Below are 26,818 nucleotides of genomic sequence, written 5' to 3' on the forward strand. Positions count from 1 at the left end.
GAAGAAGTTGTTCTTTGGGTGGGAGGGTGGGCTAGTGGAAGGAGGGGGCAATCTCTTTTTTTCCCGGGTGGTAGGGGGATGACAGGAGAAGGGAAGCGGGTGGTGAGAAAGGTACAGAGGGCAGGGTTTGGGGGCTGGGAAGGAAAGGGAAAAGATTAGGGTTTGGGGATGATGAAAGGGCTTTCTACGGGTAAGGATGGCAAAGGGTGGCAGTGACGGAAAGTCAGGCAACCTGTCCTGTCCGTCTTTTTGTATCGTGAATTGGAAAGACTGCAAGGGGGAGGGGAGTTGCTTGCGCCCTAAAGGAGGAGTTATTCAGATTCATTGCAGTGGGCGGCGGCTGCAAAACGCACCATTCTTCTTGTTTTGGCTCTGCAAAGCAGCCTTTTCAAGGGTTGGCTTGGGTGACAAAATGTCTTGTGTAGGCGTGGGTTTGTCTCCCTCTCGCTCTCTCTCCCTAAGATGTGTCCGGCATAGGCCAGGGTGCCACTCGAGGCCCAAACCAATTCTGGTTATCGCTTCTCGGCCTTTTGGCTAAGATCAAGTGTAGTATCTGTTCTTATCAGTTTAATATCTGATACGTCCCCTATCTGGGGACCATATATTAAATGGATTTTTAGAACAGGGAGATGGAAAAAGAGCTTGCTCTGTCCACTCCACGCATTGACCTGGTATTGCAGTACCTCCAGGAACGGTGCACCCCTTCTTAACCCAGTTTCCAAAAGCAGAACTCAATTCACCTGATTCATATTAGCCCGATTTAATGAATTGGAAGAAAGCATACGTCTTCATATGCACCTCAATTTGGCCCATTCACTTTTCACACTTCCTCCTTTTGTTTTTTATCTTTCACACTTTTGACTTTCTTTATTCATCCAAATAGCAAACTCATCACCACTCAACCTGACCAACTCGGCTATGTCCCCGTGCTGCAGTTCTCTGTCTTATCTAGATCATTTGCAATTGAATGGAATAGATCCCTTTTGGACAAAGTGGATTCACCTGCTGCTGCAGTGACCACAGGTGTGATAACATCTAGAATTGGCATCTGGTGCGATCTCTCCGCTTCCACTCCAAAGAAAGTTACCTGTTTATTCCTATCATGCATTGGTTTTTGGGGTTTTCTTTGAGTAATGATGATCTCTTTAGTAGTCTGTTGGCGCCCTCTCCTGGAGGAATAGTTTGCTTGCTCTTGGACATTCTAAAAGAGAGGTCATGATAGACATTGAGCTTCTGAGCTCAATTGGGGACAGTCATGGGTGATGAATGTTTGCAACCTACTGCGAAGCCTCATACCGCAATATAAGGAACGTCAAATACTAAGAAAGGGCGGCCTATGAAAGAATTACTACTTTCAATAAGTACACTTAAACGGCTAATTGGGAATAGAAAAACTGTAAAAAGCCCTCTGAGAAAGCCCCCCTCTAACCTTTGATAGTAAGCTTTTCTGTAGTCTGCCTGTTGATGTATTTTCCGTTTGAACTGTGCACAACATGAAGAGACGGAACACTGGCGGCTTGTCACAATGCCCCCCGATGACATCACAATAGCGCTGCTGCCTAGAAAACAAGCTGCGCAGAAGAAGTTGTTCTTTGGGTGGGAGGGTGGGCTAGTGGAAGGAGGGGGCAATCTCTTTTTTTCCCGGGTGGTAGGGGGATGACAGGAGAAGGGAAGCGGGTGGTGAGAAAGGTACAGAGGGCAGGGTTTGGGGGCTGGGAAGGAAAGGGAAAAGATTAGGGTTTGGGGATGATGAAAGGGCTTTCTACGGGTAAGGATGGCAAAGGGTGGCAGTGACGGAAAGTCAGGCAACCTGTCCTGTCCGTCTTTTTGTATCGTGAATTGGAAAGACTGCAAGGGGGAGGGGAGTTGCTTGCGCCCTAAAGGAGGAGTTATTCAGATTCATTGCAGTGGGCGGCGGCTGCAAAACGCACCATTCTTCTTGTTTTGGCTCTGCAAAGCAGCCTTTTCAAGGGTTGGCTTGGGTGACAAAATGTCTTGTGTAGGCGTGGGTTTGTCTCCCTCTCGCTCTCTCTCCCTAAGATGTGTCCGGCATAGGCCAGGGTGCCACTCGAGGCCCAAACCAATTCTGGTTATCGCTTCTCGGCCTTTTGGCTAAGATCAAGTGTAGTATCTGTTCTTATCAGTTTAATATCTGATACGTCCCCTATCTGGGGACCATATATTAAATGGATTTTTAGAACAGGGAGATGGAAAAAGAGCTTGCTCTGTCCACTCCACGCATTGACCTGGTATTGCAGTACCTCCAGGAACGGTGCACCCCTTCTTAACCCAGTTTCCAAAAGCAGAACTCAATTCACCTGATTCATATTAGCCCGATTTAATGAATTGGAAGAAAGCATACGTCTTCATATGCACCTCAATTTGGCCCATTCACTTTTCACACTTCCTCCTTTTGTTTTTTATCTTTCACACTTTTGACTTTCTTTATTCATCCAAATAGCAAACTCATCACCACTCAACCTGACCAACTCGGCTATGTCCCCGTGCTGCAGTTCTCTGTCTTATCTAGATCATTTGCAATTGAATGGAATAGATCCCTTTTGGACAAAGTGGATTCACCTGCTGCTGCAGTGACCACAGGTGTGATAACATCTAGAATTGGCATCTGGTGCGATCTCTCCGCTTCCACTCCAAAGAAAGTTACCTGTTTATTCCTATCATGCATTGGTTTTTGGGGTTTTCTTTGAGTAATGATGATCTCTTTAGTAGTCTGTTGGCGCCCTCTCCTGGAGGAATAGTTTGCTTGCTCTTGGACATTCTAAAAGAGAGGTCATGATAGACATTGAGCTTCTGAGCTCAATTGGGGACAGTCATGGGTGATGAATGTTTGCAACCTACTGCGAAGCCTCATACCGCAATATAAGGAACGTCAAATACTAAGAAAGGGCGGCCTATGAAAGAATTACTACTTTCAATAAGTACACTTAAACGGCTAATTGGGAATAGAAAAACTGTAAAAAGCCCTCTGAGAAAGCCCCCCTCTAACCTTTGATAGTAAGCTTTTCTGTAGTCTGCCTGTTGATGTATTTTCCGTTTGAACTGTGCACAACATGAAGAGACGGAACACTGGCGGCTTGTCACAATGCCCCCCGATGACATCACAATAGCGCTGCTGCCTAGAAAACAAGCTGCGCAGAAGAAGTTGTTCTTTGGGTGGGAGGGTGGGCTAGTGGAAGGAGGGGGCAATCTCTTTTTTTCCCGGGTGGTAGGGGGATGACAGGAGAAGGGAAGCGGGTGGTGAGAAAGGTACAGAGGGCAGGGTTTGGGGGCTGGGAAGGAAAGGGAAAAGATTAGGGTTTGGGGATGATGAAAGGGCTTTCTACGGGTAAGGATGGCAAAGGGTGGCAGTGACGGAAAGTCAGGCAACCTGTCCTGTCCGTCTTTTTGTATCGTGAATTGGAAAGACTGCAAGGGGGAGGGGAGTTGCTTGCGCCCTAAAGGAGGAGTTATTCAGATTCATTGCAGTGGGCGGCGGCTGCAAAACGCACCATTCTTCTTGTTTTGGCTCTGCAAAGCAGCCTTTTCAAGGGTTGGCTTGGGTGACAAAATGTCTTGTGTAGGCGTGGGTTTGTCTCCCTCTCGCTCTCTCTCCCTAAGATGTGTCCGGCATAGGCCAGGGTGCCACTCGAGGCCCAAACCAATTCTGGTTATCGCTTCTCGGCCTTTTGGCTAAGATCAAGTGTAGTATCTGTTCTTATCAGTTTAATATCTGATACGTCCCCTATCTGGGGACCATATATTAAATGGATTTTTAGAACAGGGAGATGGAAAAAGAGCTTGCTCTGTCCACTCCACGCATTGACCTGGTATTGCAGTACCTCCAGGAACGGTGCACCCCTTCTTAACCCAGTTTCCAAAAGCAGAACTCAATTCACCTGATTCATATTAGCCCGATTTAATGAATTGGAAGAAAGCATACGTCTTCATATGCACCTCAATTTGGCCCATTCACTTTTCACACTTCCTCCTTTTGTTTTTTATCTTTCACACTTTTGACTTTCTTTATTCATCCAAATAGCAAACTCATCACCACTCAACCTGACCAACTCGGCTATGTCCCCGTGCTGCAGTTCTCTGTCTTATCTAGATCATTTGCAATTGAATGGAATAGATCCCTTTTGGACAAAGTGGATTCACCTGCTGCTGCAGTGACCACAGGTGTGATAACATCTAGAATTGGCATCTGGTGCGATCTCTCCGCTTCCACTCCAAAGAAAGTTACCTGTTTATTCCTATCATGCATTGGTTTTTGGGGTTTTCTTTGAGTAATGATGATCTCTTTAGTAGTCTGTTGGCGCCCTCTCCTGGAGGAATAGTTTGCTTGCTCTTGGACATTCTAAAAGAGAGGTCATGATAGACATTGAGCTTCTGAGCTCAATTGGGGACAGTCATGGGTGATGAATGTTTGCAACCTACTGCGAAGCCTCATACCGCAATATAAGGAACGTCAAATACTAAGAAAGGGCGGCCTATGAAAGAATTACTACTTTCAATAAGTACACTTAAACGGCTAATTGGGAATAGAAAAACTGTAAAAAGCCCTCTGAGAAAGCCCCCCTCTAACCTTTGATAGTAAGCTTTTCTGTAGTCTGCCTGTTGATGTATTTTCCGTTTGAACTGTGCACAACATGAAGAGACGGAACACTGGCGGCTTGTCACAATGCCCCCCGATGACATCACAATAGCGCTGCTGCCTAGAAAACAAGCTGCGCAGAAGAAGTTGTTCTTTGGGTGGGAGGGTGGGCTAGTGGAAGGAGGGGGCAATCTCTTTTTTTCCCGGGTGGTAGGGGGATGACAGGAGAAGGGAAGCGGGTGGTGAGAAAGGTACAGAGGGCAGGGTTTGGGGGCTGGGAAGGAAAGGGAAAAGATTAGGGTTTGGGGATGATGAAAGGGCTTTCTACGGGTAAGGATGGCAAAGGGTGGCAGTGACGGAAAGTCAGGCAACCTGTCCTGTCCGTCTTTTTGTATCGTGAATTGGAAAGACTGCAAGGGGGAGGGGAGTTGCTTGCGCCCTAAAGGAGGAGTTATTCAGATTCATTGCAGTGGGCGGCGGCTGCAAAACGCACCATTCTTCTTGTTTTGGCTCTGCAAAGCAGCCTTTTCAAGGGTTGGCTTGGGTGACAAAATGTCTTGTGTAGGCGTGGGTTTGTCTCCCTCTCGCTCTCTCTCCCTAAGATGTGTCCGGCATAGGCCAGGGTGCCACTCGAGGCCCAAACCAATTCTGGTTATCGCTTCTCGGCCTTTTGGCTAAGATCAAGTGTAGTATCTGTTCTTATCAGTTTAATATCTGATACGTCCCCTATCTGGGGACCATATATTAAATGGATTTTTAGAACAGGGAGATGGAAAAAGAGCTTGCTCTGTCCACTCCACGCATTGACCTGGTATTGCAGTACCTCCAGGAACGGTGCACCCCTTCTTAACCCAGTTTCCAAAAGCAGAACTCAATTCACCTGATTCATATTAGCCCGATTTAATGATTGGAAGAAAGCATACGTCTTCATATGCACCTCAATTTGGCCCATTCACTTTTCACACTTCCTCCTTTTGTTTTTTATCTTTCACACTTTTGACTTTCTTTATTCATCCAAATAGCAAACTCATCACCACTCAACCTGACCAACTCGGCTATGTCCCCGTGCTGCAGTTCTCTGTCTTATCTAGATCATTTGCAATTGAATGGAATAGATCCCTTTTGGACAAAGTGGATTCACCTGCTGCTGCAGTGACCACAGGTGTGATAACATCTAGAATTGGCATCTGGTGCGATCTCTCCGCTTCCACTCCAAAGAAAGTTACCTGTTTATTCCTATCATGCATTGGTTTTTGGGGTTTTCTTTGAGTAATGATGATCTCTTTAGTAGTCTGTTGGCGCCCTCTCCTGGAGGAATAGTTTGCTTGCTCTTGGACATTCTAAAAGAGAGGTCATGATAGACATTGAGCTTCTGAGCTCAATTGGGGACAGTCATGGGTGATGAATGTTTGCAACCTACTGCGAAGCCTCATACCGCAATATAAGGAACGTCAAATACTAAGAAAGGGCGGCCTATGAAAGAATTACTACTTTCAATAAGTACACTTAAACGGCTAATTGGGAATAGAAAAACTGTAAAAAGCCCTCTGAGAAAGCCCCCCTCTAACCTTTGATAGTAAGCTTTTCTGTAGTCTGCCTGTTGATGTATTTTCCGTTTGAACTGTGCACAACATGAAGAGACGGAACACTGGCGGCTTGTCACAATGCCCCCCGATGACATCACAATAGCGCTGCTGCCTAGAAAACAAGCTGCGCAGAAGAAGTTGTTCTTTGGGTGGGAGGGTGGGCTAGTGGAAGGAGGGGGCAATCTCTTTTTTTCCCGGGTGGTAGGGGGATGACAGGAGAAGGGAAGCGGGTGGTGAGAAAGGTACAGAGGGCAGGGTTTGGGGGCTGGGAAGGAAAGGGAAAAGATTAGGGTTTGGGGATGATGAAAGGGCTTTCTACGGGTAAGGATGGCAAAGGGTGGCAGTGACGGAAAGTCAGGCAACCTGTCCTGTCCGTCTTTTTGTATCGTGAATTGGAAAGACTGCAAGGGGGAGGGGAGTTGCTTGCGCCCTAAAGGAGGAGTTATTCAGATTCATTGCAGTGGGCGGCGGCTGCAAAACGCACCATTCTTCTTGTTTTGGCTCTGCAAAGCAGCCTTTTCAAGGGTTGGCTTGGGTGACAAAATGTCTTGTGTAGGCGTGGGTTTGTCTCCCTCTCGCTCTCTCTCCCTAAGATGTGTCCGGCATAGGCCAGGGTGCCACTCGAGGCCCAAACCAATTCTGGTTATCGCTTCTCGGCCTTTTGGCTAAGATCAAGTGTAGTATCTGTTCTTATCAGTTTAATATCTGATACGTCCCCTATCTGGGGACCATATATTAAATGGATTTTTAGAACAGGGAGATGGAAAAAGAGCTTGCTCTGTCCACTCCACGCATTGACCTGGTATTGCAGTACCTCCAGGAACGGTGCACCCCTTCTTAACCCAGTTTCCAAAAGCAGAACTCAATTCACCTGATTCATATTAGCCCGATTTAATGAATTGGAAGAAAGCATACGTCTTCATATGCACCTCAATTTGGCCCATTCACTTTTCACACTTCCTCCTTTTGTTTTTTATCTTTCACACTTTTGACTTTCTTTATTCATCCAAATAGCAAACTCATCACCACTCAACCTGACCAACTCGGCTATGTCCCCGTGCTGCAGTTCTCTGTCTTATCTAGATCATTTGCAATTGAATGGAATAGATCCCTTTTGGACAAAGTGGATTCACCTGCTGCTGCAGTGACCACAGGTGTGATAACATCTAGAATTGGCATCTGGTGCGATCTCTCCGCTTCCACTCCAAAGAAAGTTACCTGTTTATTCCTATCATGCATTGGTTTTTGGGGTTTTCTTTGAGTAATGATGATCTCTTTAGTAGTCTGTTGGCGCCCTCTCCTGGAGGAATAGTTTGCTTGCTCTTGGACATTCTAAAAGAGAGGTCATGATAGACATTGAGCTTCTGAGCTCAATTGGGGACAGTCATGGGTGATGAATGTTTGCAACCTACTGCGAAGCCTCATACCGCAATATAAGGAACGTCAAATACTAAGAAAGGGCGGCCTATGAAAGAATTACTACTTTCAATAAGTACACTTAAACGGCTAATTGGGAATAGAAAAACTGTAAAAAGCCCTCTGAGAAAGCCCCCCTCTAACCTTTGATAGTAAGCTTTTCTGTAGTCTGCCTGTTGATGTATTTTCCGTTTGAACTGTGCACAACATGAAGAGACGGAACACTGGCGGCTTGTCACAATGCCCCCCGATGACATCACAATAGCGCTGCTGCCTAGAAAACAAGCTGCGCAGAAGAAGTTGTTCTTTGGGTGGGAGGGTGGGCTAGTGGAAGGAGGGGGCAATCTCTTTTTTTCCCGGGTGGTAGGGGGATGACAGGAGAAGGGAAGCGGGTGGTGAGAAAGGTACAGAGGGCAGGGTTTGGGGGCTGGGAAGGAAAGGGAAAAGATTAGGGTTTGGGGATGATGAAAGGGCTTTCTACGGGTAAGGATGGCAAAGGGTGGCAGTGACGGAAAGTCAGGCAACCTGTCCTGTCCGTCTTTTTGTATCGTGAATTGGAAAGACTGCAAGGGGGAGGGGAGTTGCTTGCGCCCTAAAGGAGGAGTTATTCAGATTCATTGCAGTGGGCGGCGGCTGCAAAACGCACCATTCTTCTTGTTTTGGCTCTGCAAAGCAGCCTTTTCAAGGGTTGGCTTGGGTGACAAAATGTCTTGTGTAGGCGTGGGTTTGTCTCCCTCTCGCTCTCTCTCCCTAAGATGTGTCCGGCATAGGCCAGGGTGCCACTCGAGGCCCAAACCAATTCTGGTTATCGCTTCTCGGCCTTTTGGCTAAGATCAAGTGTAGTATCTGTTCTTATCAGTTTAATATCTGATACGTCCCCTATCTGGGGACCATATATTAAATGGATTTTTAGAACAGGGAGATGGAAAAAGAGCTTGCTCTGTCCACTCCACGCATTGACCTGGTATTGCAGTACCTCCAGGAACGGTGCACCCCTTCTTAACCCAGTTTCCAAAAGCAGAACTCAATTCACCTGATTCATATTAGCCCGATTTAATGAATTGGAAGAAAGCATACGTCTTCATATGCACCTCAATTTGGCCCATTCACTTTTCACACTTCCTCCTTTTGTTTTTTATCTTTCACACTTTTGACTTTCTTTATTCATCCAAATAGCAAACTCATCACCACTCAACCTGACCAACTCGGCTATGTCCCCGTGCTGCAGTTCTCTGTCTTATCTAGATCATTTGCAATTGAATGGAATAGATCCCTTTTGGACAAAGTGGATTCACCTGCTGCTGCAGTGACCACAGGTGTGATAACATCTAGAATTGGCATCTGGTGCGATCTCTCCGCTTCCACTCCAAAGAAAGTTACCTGTTTATTCCTATCATGCATTGGTTTTTGGGGTTTTCTTTGAGTAATGATGATCTCTTTAGTAGTCTGTTGGCGCCCTCTCCTGGAGGAATAGTTTGCTTGCTCTTGGACATTCTAAAAGAGAGGTCATGATAGACATTGAGCTTCTGAGCTCAATTGGGGACAGTCATGGGTGATGAATGTTTGCAACCTACTGCGAAGCCTCATACCGCAATATAAGGAACGTCAAATACTAAGAAAGGGCGGCCTATGAAAGAATTACTACTTTCAATAAGTACACTTAAACGGCTAATTGGGAATAGAAAAACTGTAAAAAGCCCTCTGAGAAAGCCCCCCTCTAACCTTTGATAGTAAGCTTTTCTGTAGTCTGCCTGTTGATGTATTTTCCGTTTGAACTGTGCACAACATGAAGAGACGGAACACTGGCGGCTTGTCACAATGCCCCCCGATGACATCACAATAGCGCTGCTGCCTAGAAAACAAGCTGCGCAGAAGAAGTTGTTCTTTGGGTGGGAGGGTGGGCTAGTGGAAGGAGGGGGCAATCTCTTTTTTTCCCGGGTGGTAGGGGGATGACAGGAGAAGGGAAGCGGGTGGTGAGAAAGGTACAGAGGGCAGGGTTTGGGGGCTGGGAAGGAAAGGGAAAAGATTAGGGTTTGGGGATGATGAAAGGGCTTTCTACGGGTAAGGATGGCAAAGGGTGGCAGTGACGGAAAGTCAGGCAACCTGTCCTGTCCGTCTTTTTGTATCGTGAATTGGAAAGACTGCAAGGGGGAGGGGAGTTGCTTGCGCCCTAAAGGAGGAGTTATTCAGATTCATTGCAGTGGGCGGCGGCTGCAAAACGCACCATTCTTCTTGTTTTGGCTCTGCAAAGCAGCCTTTTCAAGGGTTGGCTTGGGTGACAAAATGTCTTGTGTAGGCGTGGGTTTGTCTCCCTCTCGCTCTCTCTCCCTAAGATGTGTCCGGCATAGGCCAGGGTGCCACTCGAGGCCCAAACCAATTCTGGTTATCGCTTCTCGGCCTTTTGGCTAAGATCAAGTGTAGTATCTGTTCTTATCAGTTTAATATCTGATACGTCCCCTATCTGGGGACCATATATTAAATGGATTTTTAGAACAGGGAGATGGAAAAAGAGCTTGCTCTGTCCACTCCACGCATTGACCTGGTATTGCAGTACCTCCAGGAACGGTGCACCCCTTCTTAACCCAGTTTCCAAAAGCAGAACTCAATTCACCTGATTCATATTAGCCCGATTTAATGAATTGGAAGAAAGCATACGTCTTCATATGCACCTCAATTTGGCCCATTCACTTTTCACACTTCCTCCTTTTGTTTTTTATCTTTCACACTTTTGACTTTCTTTATTCATCCAAATAGCAAACTCATCACCACTCAACCTGACCAATTCGGCTATGTCCCCGTGCTGCAGTTCTCTGTCTTATCTAGATCATTTGCAATTGAATGGAATAGATCCCTTTTGGACAAAGTGGATTCACCTGCTGCTGCAGTGACCACAGGTGTGATAACATCTAGAATTGGCATCTGGTGCGATCTCTCCGCTTCCACTCCAAAGAAAGTTACCTGTTTATTCCTATCATGCATTGGTTTTTGGGGTTTTCTTTGAGTAATGATGATCTCTTTAGTAGTCTGTTGGCGCCCTCTCCTGGAGGAATAGTTTGCTTGCTCTTGGACATTCTAAAAGAGAGGTCATGATAGACATTGAGCTTCTGAGCTCAATTGGGGACAGTCATGGGTGATGAATGTTTGCAACCTACTGCGAAGCCTCATACCGCAATATAAGGAACGTCAAATACTAAGAAAGGGCGGCCTATGAAAGAATTACTACTTTCAATAAGTACACTTAAACGGCTAATTGGGAATAGAAAAACTGTAAAAAGCCCTCTGAGAAAGCCCCCCTCTAACCTTTGATAGTAAGCTTTTCTGTAGTCTGCCTGTTGATGTATTTTCCGTTTGAACTGTGCACAACATGAAGAGACGGAACACTGGCGGCTTGTCACAATGCCCCCCGATGACATCACAATAGCGCTGCTGCCTAGAAAACAAGCTGCGCAGAAGAAGTTGTTCTTTGGGTGGGAGGGTGGGCTAGTGGAAGGAGGGGGCAATCTCTTTTTTTCCCGGGTGGTAGGGGGATGACAGGAGAAGGGAAGCGGGTGGTGAGAAAGGTACAGAGGGCAGGGTTTGGGGGCTGGGAAGGAAAGGGAAAAGATTAGGGTTTGGGGATGATGAAAGGGCTTTCTACGGGTAAGGATGGCAAAGGGTGGCAGTGACGGAAAGTCAGGCAACCTGTCCTGTCCGTCTTTTTGTATCGTGAATTGGAAAGACTGCAAGGGGGAGGGGAGTTGCTTGCGCCCTAAAGGAGGAGTTATTCAGATTCATTGCAGTGGGCGGCGGCTGCAAAACGCACCATTCTTCTTGTTTTGGCTCTGCAAAGCAGCCTTTTCAAGGGTTGGCTTGGGTGACAAAATGTCTTGTGTAGGCGTGGGTTTGTCTCCCTCTCGCTCTCTCTCCCTAAGATGTGTCCGGCATAGGCCAGGGTGCCACTCGAGGCCCAAACCAATTCTGGTTATCGCTTCTCGGCCTTTTGGCTAAGATCAAGTGTAGTATCTGTTCTTATCAGTTTAATATCTGATACGTCCCCTATCTGGGGACCATATATTAAATGGATTTTTAGAACAGGGAGATGGAAAAAGAGCTTGCTCTGTCCACTCCACGCATTGACCTGGTATTGCAGTACCTCCAGGAACGGTGCACCCCTTCTTAACCCAGTTTCCAAAAGCAGAACTCAATTCACCTGATTCATATTAGCCCGATTTAATGAATTGGAAGAAAGCATACGTCTTCATATGCACCTCAATTTGGCCCATTCACTTTTCACACTTCCTCCTTTTGTTTTTTATCTTTCACACTTTTGACTTTCTTTATTCATCCAAATAGCAAACTCATCACCACTCAACCTGACCAACTCGGCTATGTCCCCGTGCTGCAGTTCTCTGTCTTATCTAGATCATTTGCAATTGAATGGAATAGATCCCTTTTGGACAAAGTGGATTCACCTGCTGCTGCAGTGACCACAGGTGTGATAACATCTAGAATTGGCATCTGGTGCGATCTCTCCGCTTCCACTCCAAAGAAAGTTACCTGTTTATTCCTATCATGCATTGGTTTTTGGGGTTTTCTTTGAGTAATGATGATCTCTTTAGTAGTCTGTTGGCGCCCTCTCCTGGAGGAATAGTTTGCTTGCTCTTGGACATTCTAAAAGAGAGGTCATGATAGACATTGAGCTTCTGAGCTCAATTGGGGACAGTCATGGGTGATGAATGTTTGCAACCTACTGCGAAGCCTCATACCGCAATATAAGGAACGTCAAATACTAAGAAAGGGCGGCCTATGAAAGAATTACTACTTTCAATAAGTACACTTAAACGGCTAATTGGGAATAGAAAAACTGTAAAAAGCCCTCTGAGAAAGCCCCCCTCTAACCTTTGATAGTAAGCTTTTCTGTAGTCTGCCTGTTGATGTATTTTCCGTTTGAACTGTGCACAACATGAAGAGACGGAACACTGGCGGCTTGTCACAATGCCCCCCGATGACATCACAATAGCGCTGCTGCCTAGAAAACAAGCTGCGCAGAAGAAGTTGTTCTTTGGGTGGGAGGGTGGGCTAGTGGAAGGAGGGGGCAATCTCTTTTTTTCCCGGGTGGTAGGGGGATGACAGGAGAAGGGAAGCGGGTGGTGAGAAAGGTACAGAGGGCAGGGTTTGGGGGCTGGGAAGGAAAGGGAAAAGATTAGGGTTTGGGGATGATGAAAGGGCTTTCTACGGGTAAGGATGGCAAAGGGTGGCAGTGACGGAAAGTCAGGCAACCTGTCCTGTCCGTCTTTTTGTATCGTGAATTGGAAAGACTGCAAGGGGGAGGGGAGTTGCTTGCGCCCTAAAGGAGGAGTTATTCAGATTCATTGCAGTGGGCGGCGGCTGCAAAACGCACCATTCTTCTTGTTTTGGCTCTGCAAAGCAGCCTTTTCAAGGGTTGGCTTGGGTGACAAAATGTCTTGTGTAGGCGTGGGTTTGTCTCCCTCTCGCTCTCTCTCCCTAAGATGTGTCCGGCATAGGCCAGGGTGCCACTCGAGGCCCAAACCAATTCTGGTTATCGCTTCTCGGCCTTTTGGCTAAGATCAAGTGTAGTATCTGTTCTTATCAGTTTAATATCTGATACGTCCCCTATCTGGGGACCATATATTAAATGGATTTTTAGAACAGGGAGATGGAAAAAGAGCTTGCTCTGTCCACTCCACGCATTGACCTGGTATTGCAGTACCTCCAGGAACGGTGCACCCCTTCTTAACCCAGTTTCCAAAAGCAGAACTCAATTCACCTGATTCATATTAGCCCGATTTAATGAATTGGAAGAAAGCATACGTCTTCATATGCACCTCAATTTGGCCCATTCACTTTTCACACTTCCTCCTTTTGTTTTTTATCTTTCACACTTTTGACTTTCTTTATTCATCCAAATAGCAAACTCATCACCACTCAACCTGACCAACTCGGCTATGTCCCCGTGCTGCAGTTCTCTGTCTTATCTAGATCATTTGCAATTGAATGGAATAGATCCCTTTTGGACAAAGTGGATTCACCTGCTGCTGCAGTGACCACAGGTGTGATAACATCTAGAATTGGCATCTGGTGCGATCTCTCCGCTTCCACTCCAAAGAAAGTTACCTGTTTATTCCTATCATGCATTGGTTTTTGGGGTTTTCTTTGAGTAATGATGATCTCTTTAGTAGTCTGTTGGCGCCCTCTCCTGGAGGAATAGTTTGCTTGCTCTTGGACATTCTAAAAGAGAGGTCATGATAGACATTGAGCTTCTGAGCTCAATTGGGGACAGTCATGGGTGATGAATGTTTGCAACCTACTGCGAAGCCTCATACCGCAATATAAGGAACGTCAAATACTAAGAAAGGGCGGCCTATGAAAGAATTACTACTTTCAATAAGTACACTTAAACGGCTAATTGGGAATAGAAAAACTGTAAAAAGCCCTCTGAGAAAGCCCCCCTCTAACCTTTGATAGTAAGCTTTTCTGTAGTCTGCCTGTTGATGTATTTTCCGTTTGAACTGTGCACAACATGAAGAGACGGAACACTGGCGGCTTGTCACAATGCCCCCCGATGACATCACAATAGCGCTGCTGCCTAGAAAACAAGCTGCGCAGAAGAAGTTGTTCTTTGGGTGGGAGGGTGGGCTAGTGGAAGGAGGGGGCAATCTCTTTTTTTCCCGGGTGGTAGGGGGATGACAGGAGAAGGGAAGCGGGTGGTGAGAAAGGTACAGAGGGCAGGGTTTGGGGGCTGGGAAGGAAAGGGAAAAGATTAGGGTTTGGGGATGATGAAAGGGCTTTCTACGGGTAAGGATGGCAAAGGGTGGCAGTGACGGAAAGTCAGGCAACCTGTCCTGTCCGTCTTTTTGTATCGTGAATTGGAAAGACTGCAAGGGGGAGGGGAGTTGCTTGCGCCCTAAAGGAGGAGTTATTCAGATTCATTGCAGTGGGCGGCGGCTGCAAAACGCACCATTCTTCTTGTTTTGGCTCTGCAAAGCAGCCTTTTCAAGGGTTGGCTTGGGTGACAAAATGTCTTGTGTAGGCGTGGGTTTGTCTCCCTCTCGCTCTCTCTCCCTAAGATGTGTCCGGCATAGGCCAGGGTGCCACTCGAGGCCCAAACCAATTCTGGTTATCGCTTCTCGGCCTTTTGGCTAAGATCAAGTGTAGTATCTGTTCTTATCAGTTTAATATCTGATACGTCCCCTATCTGGGGACCATATATTAAATGGATTTTTAGAACAGGGAGATGGAAAAAGAGCTTGCTCTGTCCACTCCACGCATTGACCTGGTATTGCAGTACCTCCAGGAACGGTGCACCCCTTCTTAACCCAGTTTCCAAAAGCAGAACTCAATTCACCTGATTCATATTAGCCCGATTTAATGAATTGGAAGAAAGCATACGTCTTCATATGCACCTCAATTTGGCCCATTCACTTTTCACACTTCCTCCTTTTGTTTTTTATCTTTCACACTTTTGACTTTCTTTATTCATCCAAATAGCAAACTCATCACCACTCAACCTGACCAACTCGGCTATGTCCCCGTGCTGCAGTTCTCTGTCTTATCTAGATCATTTGCAATTGAATGGAATAGATCCCTTTTGGACAAAGTGGATTCACCTGCTGCTGCAGTGACCACAGGTGTGATAACATCTAGAATTGGCATCTGGTGCGATCTCTCCGCTTCCACTCCAAAGAAAGTTACCTGTTTATTCCTATCATGCATTGGTTTTTGGGGTTTTCTTTGAGTAATGATGATCTCTTTAGTAGTCTGTTGGCGCCCTCTCCTGGAGGAATAGTTTGCTTGCTCTTGGACATTCTAAAAGAGAGGTCATGATAGACATTGAGCTTCTGAGCTCAATTGGGGACAGTCATGGGTGATGAATGTTTGCAACCTACTGCGAAGCCTCATACCGCAATATAAGGAACGTCAAATACTAAGAAAGGGCGGCCTATGAAAGAATTACTACTTTCAATAAGTACACTTAAACGGCTAATTGGGAATAGAAAAACTGTAAAAAGCCCTCTGAGAAAGCCCCCCTCTAACCTTTGATAGTAAGCTTTTCTGTAGTCTGCCTGTTGATGTATTTTCCGTTTGAACTGTGCACAACATGAAGAGACGGAACACTGGCGGCTTGTCACAATGCCCCCCGATGACATCACAATAGCGCTGCTGCCTAGAAAACAAGCTGCGCAGAAGAAGTTGTTCTTTGGGTGGGAGGGTGGGCTAGTGGAAGGAGGGGGCAATCTCTTTTTTTCCCGGGTGGTAGGGGGATGACAGGAGAAGGGAAGCGGGTGGTGAGAAAGGTACAGAGGGCAGGGTTTGGGGGCTGGGAAGGAAAGGGAAAAGATTAGGGTTTGGGGATGATGAAAGGGCTTTCTACGGGTAAGGATGGCAAAGGGTGGCAGTGACGGAAAGTCAGGCAACCTGTCCTGTCCGTCTTTTTGTATCGTGAATTGGAAAGACTGCAAGGGGGAGGGGAGTTGCTTGCGCCCTAAAGGAGGAGTTATTCAGATTCATTGCAGTGGGCGGCGGCTGCAAAACGCACCATTCTTCTTGTTTTGGCTCTGCAAAGCAGCCTTTTCAAGGGTTGGCTTGGGTGACAAAATGTCTTGTGTAGGCGTGGGTTTGTCTCCCTCTCGCTCTCTCTCCCTAAGATGTGTCCGGCATAGGCCAGGGTGCCACTCGAGGCCCAAACCAATTCTGGTTATCGCTTCTCGGCCTTTTGGCTAAGATCAAGTGTAGTATCTGTTCTTATCAGTTTAATATCTGATACGTCCCCTATCTGGGGACCATATATTAAATGGATTTTTAGAACAGGGAGATGGAAAAAGAGCTTGCTCTGTCCACTCCACACATTGACCTGGTATTGCAGTACCTCCAGGAACGGTGCACCCCTTCTTAACCCAGTTTCCAAAAGCAGAACTCAATTCACCTGATTCATATTAGCCCGATTTAATGAATTGGAAGAAAGCATACGTCTTCATATGCACCTCAATTTGGCCCATTCACTTTTCACACTTCCTCCTTTTGTTTTTTATCTTTCACACTTTTGACTTTCTTTATTCATCCAAATAGCAAACTCATCACCACTCAACCTGACCAACTCGGCTATGTCCCCGTGCTGCAGTTCTCTGTCTTATCTAGATCATTTGCAATTGAATGGAATAGATCCCTTTTGGACAAAGTGGATTCACCTGCTGCTGCAGTGACCACAGGTGTGATAACATCTAGAATTGGCATCTGGTGCGATCTCTCCGCTTCCACTCCAAAGAAAGTTACCTGTTTATTCCTATCATGCATTGGTTTTTGGGGTTTTCTTTGAGTAATGATGATCTCTTTAGTAGTCTGTTGGCGCCCTCTCCTGGAGGAATAGTTTGCTTGCTCTTGGACATTCTAAAAGAGAGGTCATGATAGACATTGAGCTTCTGAGCTCAATTGGGGACAGTCATGGGTGATGAATGTTTGCAACCTACTGCGAAGCCTCATACCGCAATATAAGGAACGTCAAATACTAAGAAAGGGCGGCCTATGAAAGAATTACTACTTTCAATAAGTACACTTAAACGGCTAATTGGGAATAGAAAAACTGTAAAAAGCCCTCTGAGAAAGCCCCCCTCTAACCTTTGATAGTAAGCTTTTCTGTAGTCTGCCTGTTGATGTATTTTCCGTTTGAACTGTGCACAACATGAAGAGACGGAACACTGGCGGCTTGTCACAATGCCCCCCGATGACATCACAATAGCGCTGCTGCCTAGAAAACAAGCTGCGCAGAAGAAGTTGTTCTTTGGGTGGGAGGGTGGGCTAGTGGAAGGAGGGGGCAATCTCTTTTTTTCCCGGGTGGTAGGGGGATGACAGGAGAAGGGAAGCGGGTGGTGAGAAAGGTACAGAGGGCAGGGTTTGGGGGCTGGGAAGGAAAGGGAAAAGATTAGGGTTTGGGGATGATGAAAGGGCTTTCTACGGGTAAGGATGGCAAAGGGTGGCAGTGACGGAAAGTCAGGCAACCTGTCCTGTCCGTCTTTTTGTATCGTGAATTGGAAAGACTGCAAGGGGGAGGGGAGTTGCTTGCGCCCTAAAGGAGGAGTTATTCAGATTCATTGCAGTGGGCGGCGGCTGCAAAACGCACCATTCTTCTTGTTTTGGCTCTGCAAAGCAGCCTTTTCAAGGGTTGGCTTGGGTGACAAAATGTCTTGTGTAGGCGTGGGTTTGTCTCCCTCTCGCTCTCTCTCCCTAAGATGTGTCCGGCATAGGCCAGGGTGCCACTCGAGGCCCAAACCAATTCTGGTTATCGCTTCTCGGCCTTTTGGCTAAGATCAAGTGTAGTATCTGTTCTTATCAGTTTAATATCTGATACGTCCCCTATCTGGGGACCATATATTAAATGGATTTTTAGAACAGGGAGATGGAAAAAGAGCTTGCTCTGTCCACTCCACGCATTGACCTGGTATTGCAGTACCTCCAGGAACGGTGCACCCCTTCTTAACCCAGTTTCCAAAAGCAGAACTCAATTCACCTGATTCATATTAGCCCGATTTAATGAATTGGAAGAAAGCATACGTCTTCATATGCACCTCAATTTGGCCCATTCACTTTTCACACTTCCTCCTTTTGTTTTTTATCTTTCACACTTTTGACTTTCTTTATTCATCCAAATAGCAAACTCATCACCACTCAACCTGACCAACTCGGCTATGTCCCCGTGCTGCAGTTCTCTGTCTTATCTAGATCATTTGCAATTGAATGGAATAGATCCCTTTTGGACAAAGTGGATTCACCTGCTGCTGCAGTGACCACAGGTGTGATAACATCTAGAATTGGCATCTGGTGCGATCTCTCCGCTTCCACTCCAAAGAAAGTTACCTGTTTATTCCTATCATGCATTGGTTTTTGGGGTTTTCTTTGAGTAATGATGATCTCTTTAGTAGTCTGTTGGCGCCCTCTCCTGGAGGAATAGTTTGCTTGCTCTTGGACATTCTAAAAGAGAGGTCATGATAGACATTGAGCTTCTGAGCTCAATTGGGGACAGTCATGGGTGATGAATGTTTGCAACCTACTGCGAAGCCTCATACCGCAATATAAGGAACGTCAAATACTAAGAAAGGGCGGCCTATGAAAGAATTACTACTTTCAATAAGTACACTTAAACGGCTAATTGGGAATAGAAAAACTGTAAAAAGCCCTCTGAGAAAGCCCCCCTCTAACCTTTGATAGTAAGCTTTTCTGTAGTCTGCCTGTTGATGTATTTTCCGTTTGAACTGTGCACAACATGAAGAGACGGAACACTGGCGGCTTGTCACAATGCCCCCCGATGACATCACAATAGCGCTGCTGCCTAGAAAACAAGCTGCGCAGAAGAAGTTGTTCTTTGGGTGGGAGGGTGGGCTAGTGGAAGGAGGGGGCAATCTCTTTTTTTCCCGGGTGGTAGGGGGATGACAGGAGAAGGGAAGCGGGTGGTGAGAAAGGTACAGAGGGCAGGGTTTGGGGGCTGGGAAGGAAAGGGAAAAGATTAGGGTTTGGGGATGATGAAAGGGCTTTCTACGGGTAAGGATGGCAAAGGGTGGCAGTGACGGAAAGTCAGGCAACCTGTCCTGTCCGTCTTTTTGTATCGTGAATTGGAAAGACTGCAAGGGGGAGGGGAGTTGCTTGCGCCCTAAAGGAGGAGTTATTCAGATTCATTGCAGTGGGCGGCGGCTGCAAAACGCACCATTCTTCTTGTTTTGGCTCTGCAAAGCAGCCTTTTCAAGGGTTGGCTTGGGTGACAAAATGTCTTGTGTAGGCGTGGGTTTGTCTCCCTCTCGCTCTCTCTCCCTAAGATGTGTCCGGCATAGGCCAGGGTGCCACTCGAGGCCCAAACCAATTCTGGTTATCGCTTCTCGGCCTTTTGGCTAAGATCAAGTGTAGTATCTGTTCTTATCAGTTTAATATCTGATACGTCCCCTGTCTGGGGACCATATATTAAATGGATTTTTAGAACAGGGAGATGGAAAAAGAGCTTGCTCTGTCCACTCCACGCATTGACCTGGTATTGCAGTACCTCCAGGAACGGTGCACCCCTTCTTAACCCAGTTTCCAAAAGCAGAACTCAATTCACCTGATTCATATTAGCCCGATTTAATGAATTGGAAGAAAGCATACGTCTTCATATGCACCTCAATTTGGCCCATTCACTTTTCACACTTCCTCCTTTTGTTTTTTATCTTTCACACTTTTGACTTTCTTTATTCATCCAAATAGCAAACTCATCACCACTCAACCTGACCAACTCGGCTATGTCCCCGTGCTGCAGTTCTCTGTCTTATCTAGATCATTTGCAATTGAATGGAATAGATCCCTTTTGGACAAAGTGGATTCACCTGCTGCTGCAGTGACCACAGGTGTGATAACATCTAGAATTGGCATCTGGTGCGATCTCTCCGCTTCCACTCCAAAGAAAGTTACCTGTTTATTCCTATCATGCATTGGTTTTTGGGGTTTTCTTTGAGTAATGATGATCTCTTTAGTAGTCTGTTGGCGCCCTCTCCTGGAGGAATAGTTTGCTTGCTCTTGGACATTCTAAAAGAGAGGTCATGATAGACATTGAGCTTCTGAGCTCAATTGGGGACAGTCATGGGTGATGAATGTTTGCAACCTACTGCGAAGCCTCATACCGCAATATAAGGAACGTCAAATACTAAGAAAGGGCGGCCTATGAAAGAATTACTACTTTCAATAAGTACACTTAAACGGCTAATTGGGAATAGAAAAACTGTAAAAAGCCCTCTGAGAAAGCCCCCCTCTAACCTTTGATAGTAAGCTTTTCTGTAGTCTGCCTGTTGATGTATTTTCCGTTTGAACTGTGCACAACATGAAGAGACGGAACACTGGCGGCTTGTCACAATGCCCCCCGATGACATCACAATAGCGCTGCTGCCTAGAAAACAAGCTGCGCAGAAGAAGTTGTTCTTTGGGTGGGAGGGTGGGCTAGTGGAAGGAGGGGGCAATCTCTTTTTTTCCCGGGTGGTAGGGGGATGACAGGAGAAGGGAAGCGGGTGGTGAGAAAGGTACAGAGGGCAGGGTTTGGGGGCTGGGAAGGAAAGGGAAAAGATTAGGGTTTGGGGATGATGAAAGGGCTTTCTACGGGTAAGGATGGCAAAGGGTGGCAGTGACGGAAAGTCAGGCAACCTGTCCTGTCCGTCTTTTTGTATCGTGAATTGGAAAGACTGCAAGGGGGAGGGGAGTTGCTTGCGCCCTAAAGGAGGAGTTATTCAGATTCATTGCAGTGGGCGGCGGCTGCAAAACGCACCATTCTTCTTGTTTTGGCTCTGCAAAGCAGCCTTTTCAAGGGTTGGCTTGGGTGACAAAATGTCTTGTGTAGGCGTGGGTTTGTCTCCCTCTCGCTCTCTCTCCCTAAGATGTGTCCGGCATAGGCCAGGGTGCCACTCGAGGCCCAAACCAATTCTGGTTATCGCTTCTCGGCCTTTTGGCTAAGATCAAGTGTAGTATCTGTTCTTATCAGTTTAATATCTGATACGTCCCCTATCTGGGGACCATATATTAAATGGATTTTTAGAACAGGGAGATGGAAAAAGAGCTTGCTCTGTCCACTCCACGCATTGACCTGGTATTGCAGTACCTCCAGGAACGGTGCACCCCTTCTTAACCCAGTTTCCAAAAGCAGAACTCAATTCACCTGATTCATATTAGCCCGATTTAATGAATTGGAAGAAAGCATACGTCTTCATATGCACCTCAATTTGGCCCATTCACTTTTCACACTTCCTCCTTTTGTTTTTTATCTTTCACACTTTTGACTTTCTTTATTCATCCAAATAGCAAACTCATCACCACTCAACCTGACCAATTCGGCTATGTCCCCGTGCTGCAGTTCTCTGTCTTATCTAGATCATTTGCAATTGAATGGAATAGATCCCTTTTGGACAAAGTGGATTCACCTGCTGCTGCAGTGACCACAGGTGTGATAACATCTAGAATTGGCATCTGGTGCGATCTCTCCGCTTCCACTCCAAAGAAAGTTACCTGTTTATTCCTATCATGCATTGGTTTTTGGGGTTTTCTTTGAGTAATGATGATCTCTTTAGTAGTCTGTTGGCGCCCTCTCCTGGAGGAATAGTTTGCTTGCTCTTGGACATTCTAAAAGAGAGGTCATGATAGACATTGAGCTTCTGAGCTCAATTGGGGACAGTCATGGGTGATGAATGTTTGCAACCTACTGCGAAGCCTCATACCGCAATATAAGGAACGTCAAATACTAAGAAAGGGCGGCCTATGAAAGAATTACTACTTTCAATAAGTACACTTAAACGGCTAATTGGGAATAGAAAAACTGTAAAAAGCCCTCTGAGAAAGCCCCCCTCTAACCTTTGATAGTAAGCTTTTCTGTAGTCTGCCTGTTGATGTATTTTCCGTTTGAACTGTGCACAACATGAAGAGACGGAACACTGGCGGCTTGTCACAATGCCCCCCGATGACATCACAATAGCGCTGCTGCCTAGAAAACAAGCTGCGCAGAAGAAGTTGTTCTTTGGGTGGGAGGGTGGGCTAGTGGAAGGAGGGGGCAATCTCTTTTTTTCCCGGGTGGTAGGGGGATGACAGGAGAAGGGAAGCGGGTGGTGAGAAAGGTACAGAGGGCAGGGTTTGGGGGCTGGGAAGGAAAGGGAAAAGATTAGGGTTTGGGGATGATGAAAGGGCTTTCTACGGGTAAGGATGGCAAAGGGTGGCAGTGACGGAAAGTCAGGCAACCTGTCCTGTCCGTCTTTTTGTATCGTGAATTGGAAAGACTGCAAGGGGGAGGGGAGTTGCTTGCGCCCTAAAGGAGGAGTTATTCAGATTCATTGCAGTGGGCGGCGGCTGCAAAACGCACCATTCTTCTTGTTTTGGCTCTGCAAAGCAGCCTTTTCAAGGGTTGGCTTGGGTGACAAAATGTCTTGTGTAGGCGTGGGTTTGTCTCCCTCTCGCTCTCTCTCCCTAAGATGTGTCCGGCATAGGCCAGGGTGCCACTCGAGGCCCAAACCAATTCTGGTTATCGCTTCTCGGCCTTTTGGCTAAGATCAAGTGTAGTATCTGTTCTTATCAGTTTAATATCTGATACGTCCCCTATCTGGGGACCATATATTAAATGGATTTTTAGAACAGGGAGATGGAAAAAGAGCTTGCTCTGTCCACTCCACGCATTGACCTGGTATTGCAGTACCTCCAGGAACGGTGCACCCCTTCTTAACCCAGTTTCCAAAAGCAGAACTCAATTCACCTGATTCATATTAGCCCGATTTAATGAATTGGAAGAAAGCATACGTCTTCATATGCACCTCAATTTGGCCCATTCACTTTTCACACTTCCTCCTTTTGTTTTTTATCTTTCACACTTTTGACTTTCTTTATTCATCCAAATAGCAAACTCATCACCACTCAACCTGACCAACTCGGCTATGTCCCCGTGCTGCAGTTCTCTGTCTTATCTAGATCATTTGCAATTGAATGGAATAGATCCCTTTTGGACAAAGTGGATTCACCTGCTGCTGCAGTGACCACAGGTGTGATAACATCTAGAATTGGCATCTGGTGCGATCTCTCCGCTTCCACTCCAAAGAAAGTTACCTGTTTATTCCTATCATGCATTGGTTTTTGGGGTTTTCTTTGAGTAATGATGATCTCTTTAGTAGTCTGTTGGCGCCCTCTCCTGGAGGAATAGTTTGCTTGCTCTTGGACATTCTAAAAGAGAGGTCATGATAGACATTGAGCTTCTGAGCTCAATTGGGGACAGTCATGGGTGATGAATGTTTGCAACCTACTGCGAAGCCTCATACCGCAATATAAGGAACGTCAAATACTAAGAAAGGGCGGCCTATGAAAGAATTACTACTTTCAATAAGTACACTTAAACGGCTAATTGGGAATAGAAAAACTGTAAAAAGCCCTCTGAGAAAGCCCCCCTCTAACCTTTGATAGTAAGCTTTTCTGTAGTCTGCCTGTTGATGTATTTTCCGTTTGAACTGTGCACAACATGAAGAGACGGAACACTGGCGGCTTGTCACAATGCCCCCCGATGACATCACAATAGCGCTGCTGCCTAGAAAACAAGCTGCGCAGAAGAAGTTGTTCTTTGGGTGGGAGGGTGGGCTAGTGGAAGGAGGGGGCAATCTCTTTTTTTCCCGGGTGGTAGGGGGATGACAGGAGAAGGGAAGCGGGTGGTGAGAAAGGTACAGAGGGCAGGGTTTGGGGGCTGGGAAGGAAAGGGAAAAGATTAGGGTTTGGGGATGATGAAAGGGCTTTCTACGGGTAAGGATGGCAAAGGGTGGCAGTGACGGAAAGTCAGGCAACCTGTCCTGTCCGTCTTTTTGTATCGTGAATTGGAAAGACTGCAAGGGGGAGGGGAGTTGCTTGCGCCCTAAAGGAGGAGTTATTCAGATTCATTGCAGTGGGCGGCGGCTGCAAAACGCACCATTCTTCTTGTTTTGGCTCTGCAAAGCAGCCTTTTCAAGGGTTGGCTTGGGTGACAAAATGTCTTGTGTAGGCGTGGGTTTGTCTCCCTCTCGCTCTCTCTCCCTAAGATGTGTCCGGCATAGGCCAGGGTGCCACTCGAGGCCCAAACCAATTCTGGTTATCGCTTCTCGGCCTTTTGGCTAAGATCAAGTGTAGTATCTGTTCTTATCAGTTTAATATCTGATACGTCCCCTATCTGGGGACCATATATTAAATGGATTTTTAGAACAGGGAGATGGAAAAAGAGCTTGCTCTGTCCACTCCACGCATTGACCTGGTATTGCAGTACCTCCAGGAACGGTGCACCCCTTCTTAACCCAGTTTCCAAAAGCAGAACTCAATTCACCTGATTCATATTAGCCCGATTTAATGAATTGGAAGAAAGCATACGTCTTCATATGCACCTCAATTTGGCCCATTCACTTTTCACACTTCCTCCTTTTGTTTTTTATCTTTCACACTTTTGACTTTCTTTATTCATCCAAATAGCAAACTCATCACCACTCAACCTGACCAACTCGGCTATGTCCCCGTGCTGCAGTTCTCTGTCTTATCTAGATCATTTGCAATTGAATGGAATAGATCCCTTTTGGACAAAGTGGATTCACCTGCTGCTGCAGTGACCACAGGTGTGATAACATCTAGAATTGGCATCTGGTGCGATCTCTCCGCTTCCACTCCAAAGAAAGTTACCTGTTTATTCCTATCATGCATTGGTTTTTGGGGTTTTCTTTGAGTAATGATGATCTCTTTAGTAGTCTGTTGGCGCCCTCTCCTGGAGGAATAGTTTGCTTGCTCTTGGACATTCTAAAAGAGAGGTCATGATAGACATTGAGCTTCTGAGCTCAATTGGGGACAGTCATGGGTGATGAATGTTTGCAACCTACTGCGAAGCCTCATACCGCAATATAAGGAACGTCAAATACTAAGAAAGGGCGGCCTATGAAAGAATTACTACTTTCAATAAGTACACTTAAACGGCTAATTGGGAATAGAAAAACTGTAAAAAGCCCTCTGAGAAAGCCCCCCTCTAACCTTTGATAGTAAGCTTTTCTGTAGTCTGCCTGTTGATGTATTTTCCGTTTGAACTGTGCACAACATGAAGAGACGGAACACTGGCGGCTTGTCACAATGCCCCCCGATGACATCACAATAGCGCTGCTGCCTAGAAAACAAGCTGCGCAGAAGAAGTTGTTCTTTGGGTGGGAGGGTGGGCTAGTGGAAGGAGGGGGCAATCTCTTTTTTTCCCGGGTGGTAGGGGGATGACAGGAGAAGGGAAGCGGGTGGTGAGAAAGGTACAGAGGGCAGGGTTTGGGGGCTGGGAAGGAAAGGGAAAAGATTAGGGTTTGGGGATGATGAAAGGGCTTTCTACGGGTAAGGATGGCAAAGGGTGGCAGTGACGGAAAGTCAGGCAACCTGTCCTGTCCGTCTTTTTGTATCGTGAATTGGAAAGACTGCAAGGGGGAGGGGAGTTGCTTGCGCCCTAAAGGAGGAGTTATTCAGATTCATTGCAGTGGGCGGCGGCTGCAAAACGCACCATTCTTCTTGTTTTGGCTCTGCAAAGCAGCCTTTTCAAGGGTTGGCTTGGGTGACAAAATGTCTTGTGTAGGCGTGGGTTTGTCTCCCTCTCGCTCTCTCTCCCTAAGATGTGTCCGGCATAGGCCAGGGTGCCACTCGAGGCCCAAACCAATTCTGGTTATCGCTTCTCGGCCTTTTGGCTAAGATCAAGTGTAGTATCTGTTCTTATCAGTTTAATATCTGATACGTCCCCTATCTGGGGACCATATATTAAATGGATTTTTAGAACAGGGAGATGGAAAAAGAGCTTGCTCTGTCCACTCCACGCATTGACCTGGTATTGCAGTACCTCCAGGAACGGTGCACCCCTTCTTAACCCAGTTTCCAAAAGCAGAACTCAATTCACCTGATTCATATTAGCCCGATTTAATGAATTGGAAGAAAGCATACGTCTTCATATGCACCTCAATTTGGCCCATTCACTTTTCACACTTCCTCCTTTTGTTTTTTATCTTTCACACTTTTGACTTTCTTTATTCATCCAAATAGCAAACTCATCACCACTCAACCTGACCAACTCGGCTATGTCCCCGTGCTGCAGTTCTCTGTCTTATCTAGATCATTTGCAATTGAATGGAATAGATCCCTTTTGGACAAAGTGGATTCACCTGCTGCTGCAGTGACCACAGGTGTGATAACATCTAGAATTGGCATCTGGTGCGATCTCTCCGCTTCCACTCCAAAGAAAGTTACCTGTTTATTCCTATCATGCATTGGTTTTTGGGGTTTTCTTTGAGTAATGATGATCTCTTTAGTAGTCTGTTGGCGCCCTCTCCTGGAGGAATAGTTTGCTTGCTCTTGGACATTCTAAAAGAGAGGTCATGATAGACATTGAGCTTCTGAGCTCAATTGGGGACAGTCATGGGTGATGAATGTTTGCAACCTACTGCGAAGCCTCATACCGCAATATAAGGAACGTCAAATACTAAGAAAGGGCGGCCTATGAAAGAATTACTACTTTCAATAAGTACACTTAAACGGCTAATTGGGAATAGAAAAACTGTAAAAAGCCCTCTGAGAAAGCCCCCCTCTAACCTTTGATAGTAAGCTTTTCTGTAGTCTGCCTGTTGATGTATTTTCCGTTTGAACTGTGCACAACATGAAGAGACGGAACACTGGCGGCTTGTCACAATGCCCCCCGATGACATCACAATAGCGCTGCTGCCTAGAAAACAAG

At 46.3% G+C, this 26,818-nt stretch overlaps 17 non-coding genes across 17 annotated transcripts; all 17 read left to right on the forward strand.

The window, feature by feature from the left end:
• Nucleotides 1-514: 514 nt before the first annotated feature.
• Nucleotides 515-705, forward strand: LOC142288354 (U2 spliceosomal RNA). Its single transcript, XR_012749132.1, has one exon. It is a non-coding gene; the product is annotated as a U2 spliceosomal RNA (small nuclear RNA).
• Nucleotides 706-2,092: 1,387 nt separating this feature from the next.
• On the forward strand, nucleotides 2,093-2,283 carry LOC142288355 (U2 spliceosomal RNA). The gene has a single exon (XR_012749133.1). It is a non-coding gene; the product is annotated as a U2 spliceosomal RNA (small nuclear RNA).
• A 1,387-nt stretch (nucleotides 2,284-3,670) lies between these two features.
• Nucleotides 3,671-3,861, forward strand: LOC142288356 (U2 spliceosomal RNA). The gene has a single exon (XR_012749134.1). It is a non-coding gene; the product is annotated as a U2 spliceosomal RNA (small nuclear RNA).
• A 1,387-nt stretch (nucleotides 3,862-5,248) lies between these two features.
• Nucleotides 5,249-5,439, forward strand: LOC142288357 (U2 spliceosomal RNA). Its single transcript, XR_012749135.1, has one exon. It is a non-coding gene; the product is annotated as a U2 spliceosomal RNA (small nuclear RNA).
• Nucleotides 5,440-6,825: 1,386 nt separating this feature from the next.
• LOC142288358 (U2 spliceosomal RNA) lies at nucleotides 6,826-7,016 on the forward strand. The gene has a single exon (XR_012749136.1). It is a non-coding gene; the product is annotated as a U2 spliceosomal RNA (small nuclear RNA).
• Nucleotides 7,017-8,403: 1,387 nt separating this feature from the next.
• LOC142288359 (U2 spliceosomal RNA) lies at nucleotides 8,404-8,594 on the forward strand. The gene has a single exon (XR_012749137.1). It is a non-coding gene; the product is annotated as a U2 spliceosomal RNA (small nuclear RNA).
• A 1,387-nt stretch (nucleotides 8,595-9,981) lies between these two features.
• LOC142288360 (U2 spliceosomal RNA) lies at nucleotides 9,982-10,172 on the forward strand. The gene has a single exon (XR_012749138.1). It is a non-coding gene; the product is annotated as a U2 spliceosomal RNA (small nuclear RNA).
• Nucleotides 10,173-11,559: 1,387 nt separating this feature from the next.
• On the forward strand, nucleotides 11,560-11,750 carry LOC142288361 (U2 spliceosomal RNA). The gene has a single exon (XR_012749139.1). It is a non-coding gene; the product is annotated as a U2 spliceosomal RNA (small nuclear RNA).
• Nucleotides 11,751-13,137: 1,387 nt separating this feature from the next.
• On the forward strand, nucleotides 13,138-13,328 carry LOC142288362 (U2 spliceosomal RNA). Its single transcript, XR_012749140.1, has one exon. It is a non-coding gene; the product is annotated as a U2 spliceosomal RNA (small nuclear RNA).
• A 1,387-nt stretch (nucleotides 13,329-14,715) lies between these two features.
• LOC142288364 (U2 spliceosomal RNA) lies at nucleotides 14,716-14,906 on the forward strand. The gene has a single exon (XR_012749142.1). It is a non-coding gene; the product is annotated as a U2 spliceosomal RNA (small nuclear RNA).
• Nucleotides 14,907-16,293: 1,387 nt separating this feature from the next.
• On the forward strand, nucleotides 16,294-16,484 carry LOC142288390 (U2 spliceosomal RNA). The gene has a single exon (XR_012749166.1). It is a non-coding gene; the product is annotated as a U2 spliceosomal RNA (small nuclear RNA).
• Nucleotides 16,485-17,871: 1,387 nt separating this feature from the next.
• On the forward strand, nucleotides 17,872-18,062 carry LOC142288365 (U2 spliceosomal RNA). Its single transcript, XR_012749143.1, has one exon. It is a non-coding gene; the product is annotated as a U2 spliceosomal RNA (small nuclear RNA).
• A 1,387-nt stretch (nucleotides 18,063-19,449) lies between these two features.
• Nucleotides 19,450-19,640, forward strand: LOC142288389 (U2 spliceosomal RNA). Its single transcript, XR_012749165.1, has one exon. It is a non-coding gene; the product is annotated as a U2 spliceosomal RNA (small nuclear RNA).
• A 1,387-nt stretch (nucleotides 19,641-21,027) lies between these two features.
• Nucleotides 21,028-21,218, forward strand: LOC142288366 (U2 spliceosomal RNA). Its single transcript, XR_012749144.1, has one exon. It is a non-coding gene; the product is annotated as a U2 spliceosomal RNA (small nuclear RNA).
• Nucleotides 21,219-22,605: 1,387 nt separating this feature from the next.
• On the forward strand, nucleotides 22,606-22,796 carry LOC142288367 (U2 spliceosomal RNA). Its single transcript, XR_012749145.1, has one exon. It is a non-coding gene; the product is annotated as a U2 spliceosomal RNA (small nuclear RNA).
• A 1,387-nt stretch (nucleotides 22,797-24,183) lies between these two features.
• LOC142288368 (U2 spliceosomal RNA) lies at nucleotides 24,184-24,374 on the forward strand. The gene has a single exon (XR_012749146.1). It is a non-coding gene; the product is annotated as a U2 spliceosomal RNA (small nuclear RNA).
• A 1,387-nt stretch (nucleotides 24,375-25,761) lies between these two features.
• LOC142288369 (U2 spliceosomal RNA) lies at nucleotides 25,762-25,952 on the forward strand. The gene has a single exon (XR_012749147.1). It is a non-coding gene; the product is annotated as a U2 spliceosomal RNA (small nuclear RNA).
• Nucleotides 25,953-26,818: the final 866 nt, after the last annotated feature.

The sequence above is a fragment of the Anomaloglossus baeobatrachus genome, unplaced genomic scaffold (assembly GCF_048569485.1).
Source record: "Anomaloglossus baeobatrachus isolate aAnoBae1 unplaced genomic scaffold, aAnoBae1.hap1 Scaffold_821, whole genome shotgun sequence".
NCBI classification, from domain to species: Eukaryota; Metazoa; Chordata; class Amphibia; order Anura; family Aromobatidae; genus Anomaloglossus; species Anomaloglossus baeobatrachus.